We start from the raw sequence: 6,000 nt of genomic DNA, 5'->3' as shown, positions 1-6,000 counted from the left end.
TACGTCCAAATTGGTTAGCATATAGTGCAACAATGATTTCAGGAGTAGATTCCTTAGTGCCCCTTACCCATTTAGCCCATCCCCCCTTCCACATCCCCTCCAGGAACTCTCTGTTCCATATTCTCACTAGTACTTATTTTTTATGTTTTTTTTTTATTTTAACCATCTGACAGGTATGACATTATATCTTCTTGTAGTTTTCATTTGCATTTCCCTGATGATGAGTGATGTTGAACATCTTTCAAGTGTCTTTTTCAATTCCAATATCTTCTTTGGAAAAATATCTATTCAGATACTCTGTCCATTATTTAATCAGATTATTTAGTTCTTTTGGTGTTAAGTTTTATAAGTTATTCATATATTTTGAATATTAACCCGTTATTATACATACATATATATATATATATCTCATTTGAGAATATCTTCTTACATTAAGTAGGTTTCCTTTGCCATTAAGATGGGTTTTTGCTGTGTAAGAGTTTTTTTAATTTTTCTATAGTCCCAATTGTAGCCTCACACCAAAGAAAAAGGTCTCAGACACTAAGATTGAGTGGACATGCAGGGCTGCTTCTGCTAGCAAAACAGCAGCAGCAGCAAACTGTACATAGCCTTTATTTCATGTTCACCTGGTATAATGTTTGCCTCCAGACATAGATCAAACACACATCTGGTGTTTATGTGAAAGCATGCAGGGAAGATGTGCAGTCTCAAGGACTGTTAGGCAATCACAGTGGGTCTGTTTCCTAACTGGCTCCTGGGAGATCATGGGGCTCTATATCTCATAGTGCTATCACGTTCAACAGATTTGAGACCAGAACATCACTGATGTTTCAGCAATTACCCCATTCACTTTGCCAGGGCTTACAATACACTCTAAAAATAACTCCACATCTCACCCCCCTTTTTTCTATTAGGAGGACTATGACTTGTCATTGAAGTGGTGAGCATCTGGGTATTGGTGAAGAACATCTTGAATGACCTGTTAGAGGAGCAAAGAGACATCATCATTTTGAAAACGGTAGTAAAAAAAAAAAAAGATTATTAGCAATAATATAATAGTGTTAAACCAGGAGTGTAGATTGAAATCAGAGAACCAATTTTTTTCATTTGATCCAGTTAGAAATATAATTGAGAGTGTTAATTGTGGCCTGTTGGCCTTCTTGTTGAAGCTTTTATAATTTTTTTTGCAATCTGATTTTTAAGTTGTTAATGGAGACATTTAGGGGTGGTGAGTTGAATGCCTGATTAAAACGTCAATGCATTGGACTCCAGGACTCATTGTATAAAGTGGGAGTGAGACAGTAGGTTGTGAAACCTGAATCACATACAAGTTGTGTATTCCCATTATGTCGATATAGGACCAGTTGAATTTACCAGGTACAAATGTAGCAGGATTATGTATACATTTTTTTTAGTAAATGGCAGGCCAATCCTACAAGAGAAAGTTTGAATAGAGGAATAGGCATTAGTGGAGTATTTGAGTCTAATATTGGACCTGCAAATCGAGGGTTCTATATGGGTTTATCAGTGTCATAATGGAAAGGAAGTGAGCAATTTTAGATGCATCCCTCCAGAGATTTATTACTTTTTATCACCATCAGTCCTTTGAGTACCAAATTTTTAAGGATAGTATTGTTAAATAGGGTATTTTGGTAAAATTACAAGAACAGTAGAAGTCCCATGAGAAGCCATCATAGGACCCCATCTCCAGCCAGGGTCTGGCTGGCACTGGAGGCACTGGCATTTTTCTTCAGTTAGGTTTTCTCCTATTTTTATTGTGAGAACAAAATGTTGATCTTTGATAGTACTTACCCAAGATTCATCTTCTGGTGTTTTAAGAATGCTATTCACATATCATTGTTTGTGAAGAGGGACACAGAGACTTTGGTTAAGTATGGCGAGTATTAGGATCATAATAGAAACAGAGGGATGCCCAAGTGAGAAAAAGTCCAATTTATTGGGCGCTTATGGGATGAGTAGGTAAACAAATCATCAGCGTTAATGGGAACCCAGTGTCTTCTGGTAATAGAGGAGTTATTAGATGAAAAAGGAATTTTAGGATCTCCCCAGGAGACTAAATCAAACATAAGAGAGCTAAGAAGTTGAGTCCAATAGGTAAAAGTAGAGTGTGGGTGAGTAGAAGCAACAGATAAAGAAGGCGACACATTAGCAGCAGTATTACCTTAGTTGAGTTGGTAGCAAGTCAAGAGATGATGGACAGAAACATACCTTTAAGAGTCACAGGCATGCCTGTGATGGCTAAAACCTCTTTAGCCTATGAGGTTATTTTTTTTAAACATCACCCAAGAAGATGTCTTGCAATCTTCCTCTTATTTGGATTTGACATCTCGTTGGGAGGTGACACTGCGATCAGTTTGAAGTTTGGTATTGGATTTTTGAGTCCCTTGTGCCAACTCATGATGTGGTTTTATTAACCAAGCAGGTACACACACAGGATCTTGAGGAGAAAGCACAACCACAAAACCTCTCTCCGAGATTAACAATTGTATTAGACCCTTCCAGGTTGGCCCCTCATTGGGCAATCTATATCATACCTTGGGTTTTGGAAGTTCCTGTTCCATCTGAAAATGTTTGAGCATTGTAGAATGAAAATTTCTATGTAATCGTAAATGATTTAATGTGGATAGAGTTCTCATTAATCTTTCCTTAGGGGTGGCATTCCCCACCCTTTTGTTTTAATAAGAGTAGTTTAAATATGTTTAATTATGGCTTTAAGCTCTGGCAATGAAGGAGTCTTGGCATCAGGTGGATACACATAGGAGAAAACAGCAAAACATGATTAGATTAACAGAAAGAAAGGAGCCCAAATAAGAGTCCTTTTATAGTTGATAAAATTTTCTGTTTACTTAATTTTATGTTATTAATTTTTGTTTAGTTTGAATGTAGTTTTATACTTTTGTATATTTTCACCATTTGTTTTATGATCTTAAAGATGTCAAATATCTGTATTTGTCCTAAAAGTTTTTTTATAACCCACTATGGATATGAAACACATTTTGTAAGAGCTTCAGAACAATAATTATAAATGACAAAAGTCTTAAAAATGGACATGGTTAATAATATGATTTGAAAGTTTACTATGATATATGTGAAAGGAAATGTAGTTATTTTTGTGACATATAACATTTTGATAATTAGAATATTAAATGATTATCTTATATAAAAACATATTAACATTTTAGGAATTACATATATATGAGCAATTATAGCACTGACCCAAAAGCAATATAACCTAAGTTTTCTTATTATTTGCCAGACAGGGCTTTCTAAGTAAAATAAGAAATACAAAGGCCCAACTGTTAAAAAGATTTTATTTATAATTTAATTCTTGGGAAGTTTGTTAACACTTTACAAAGTTACAAAGCACATCCTAAATAGGATTATAGATTATTATAAATTTTAATTATTTATTTAACCAGGGTAGCAATAAGAAATTTTTAAGACAAATATGTAGCTTTATATAGTTGCTAGCAAAACCTACCTCCTCTAGCCCATCCGCCCTCCCATATTCCCTCCATAACCCTGTTTGTTCTCCATATTTATGAGTCTCTTCTGTTTTGTCCCCCTCCCTGTTTTTATATTACTTTTGTTTCCCTTCCCTTATGTTCATCTGTTTTGTCTCTTAAAGTCCTCATATGAGTGAAGTCATATGATTTTTGTCTTTCTCTAATTTCACTTAGCATAATACCCTCCAGTTCCATCCACATAGTTGCAAATGGCAAGATTTCATTCTTTTTTATTGCTGAGTAATAGTCCACTGGGTATATATATATATATATACCACTTCTTATCCATTCATCCATCAATGGACATGTGGGCTCTCTCCATACTTTGGCTATTGTTGGTAGTGCTGCTATAAACATGGGGGTGCACGTGTCCCTTCAAAACAGCACACCTGTATCCTATGGATAAATCCCTAGTAAAGCAATTGCTGGGTTGTAGGGTAGTTCTATTTTTAGTTTTTTGAGGAACTTCCAAACTTTTCCAGAGTGGCTGCACCAGCTTGCAATCCCACAAACAATGCAAAAGAGATCCTCTTTCTCCACATCCTCGACAACATCTGTTGTTGCCTGAGTTGTTAATGTTAGCCATTCTGACAGGTGTACGGTGGTATCTCATTGTGGATTTGATTTGTATTTCCCTGATTATGAGTGATGGTGAGATTTTTTTTCATGTGTCGGTTGGCCATCTGGATGTCTTCTTTGGAGAAGTGTCTATTCATGTCTGTCGCCCATTTCTTCACTGTATTATTATTATCATTATTATTTTGGTGTTGAGTTTGATAATCCTTTGTAGATTTTTGGACACTAACCCTTTATGTGATATGTTATTTTCAAACATCTTGTCCCATTCTGTCAGTTGCCTTTTAGTTTTGCTGATTGTTTCCTTCACTGTGCAAAAGCTTTTTATTTTGATGAGGTCCCAGTAGTTCATTTTTGCTTTTGTTTCCCTTGCCTCTGGAGACGTGTTGCGGGCAAGATCAAAGAAGCTTTTGCCTGCTTTCTCCTCGAGGATTTTGATGGCTTCCTGTCTTACATTGAGGTCTTTCATCCACTTCGAGTTTATTTTTGTGTATGGTGTAAGAAAGTAGTCCAGGTTCATTCTGCATGTCGCTGTCCAGTTTTCCCAGAACCACTTGCTGAAGAGACTGTCTTTACTCCATTGGATATTCTTTCCTGCTTTCTCGAAGATTAGTTGGCCATACGTTTGTGGGTCCAATTCTGGGCTCTCTATTCCACTGATTTGAGTGTCTGTTCTTCTGCCAGTACCATACTGTCTTGATGATTACAGCTTTGTAGTACAGCTTGAGGTCTGGAATTGTGATGCCTCCTGCTTTGGTTTTATTTTTTAAGATTGCTTTGGCTATTCGGGGTCTTTAATGGTTCTATACAAATTTTAGGATTATTTGTTCTATCTGTGTGAAGAATGCTGGTGTTACTTTGATAGGGATCACGTTGAATATGTAGACTGCTTTGGGTAGTATTGACATTTTAACAATATTTGTTCTTCCTATCCAGGAGCATGGAATATTTTCCCCTTTATTGTGTATTTTTTTCAATTTCTTTCATAAGGTTTATATAGTTTTCAGTGTATAGATTTTTCACCTCTTTGGCTAGATTTATTCCTAGGTATTTTATAGTTTTTGGTGCAACTGTAAATGGGATCCATTCCTTGATTTCTCTTTGTCACATCATTGTTGGTGTATAGGAATGCAAACGATTTCTGTGCATTGATTTTATATCCTGCAACTTTGCTGAATTCATGAATCAGTTCTAGCAGTTTTTTGGTGGAATCTTTTGGGTTTTCCACAGAGACTATCATGCCATCTGTGAAGAGTGAACGTTTGACCTCCTCCTGGCCGATTTGGATGCCTTTTATTTCTTTGTGTTGTTTGATTGCAGTGGCTAAGACTTCCAATACTAAGTTGAGTAACAGTGGTGAGAGTGAACATCCCTGTCTTGGTCCTGACCTTCGGGGGAAAGCTCTCAGTTTTTCCCCATTGAGGATGATATTAGCGTTGGGTCGTTCATATATGGCTTTTATGATCTCGAGGTATGCTCCTTCTATCCCTACTTTCTTGAGGGTTTTTACCAAGAAAGGATCCTGCATTTTCTCAAATGCTTTCTCTGCATATATTGAGAGGGTCATATGGTTCTTGTCCTTTCTTTTATTGACGTGATGCACCACGTTAATTGTTTTGCAGATACTGAACCAGCCCTGCATCCCAGGTATAAATCCCACTTGGTCATGGTGAAAAATATTTTTAATGTATCGTTGGGTCCACTTGGCTAATATCTTGTTGAGGAGTTTTGCATCCATGTTCATCAGGGAAATTGGTCTATAGTTCTCCTTTTTAGTGGGGTCTCTGTCTGGTTTTAGAATCAAGGTAATGCTGGCTTCATAAAAAGAATTTGGAAGTTTTCCTTCCATTTCTATTTTTTGGAACACCTTCAAGAGAATAGGCGTTAACTCTTCCTT

This window comes from Leopardus geoffroyi, chromosome D1 (genome assembly GCF_018350155.1).
Source record: "Leopardus geoffroyi isolate Oge1 chromosome D1, O.geoffroyi_Oge1_pat1.0, whole genome shotgun sequence".
Lineage (NCBI taxonomy): Eukaryota > Metazoa > Chordata > Mammalia > Carnivora > Felidae > Leopardus > Leopardus geoffroyi.
This window is presented reverse-complemented; position numbering follows the sequence as displayed.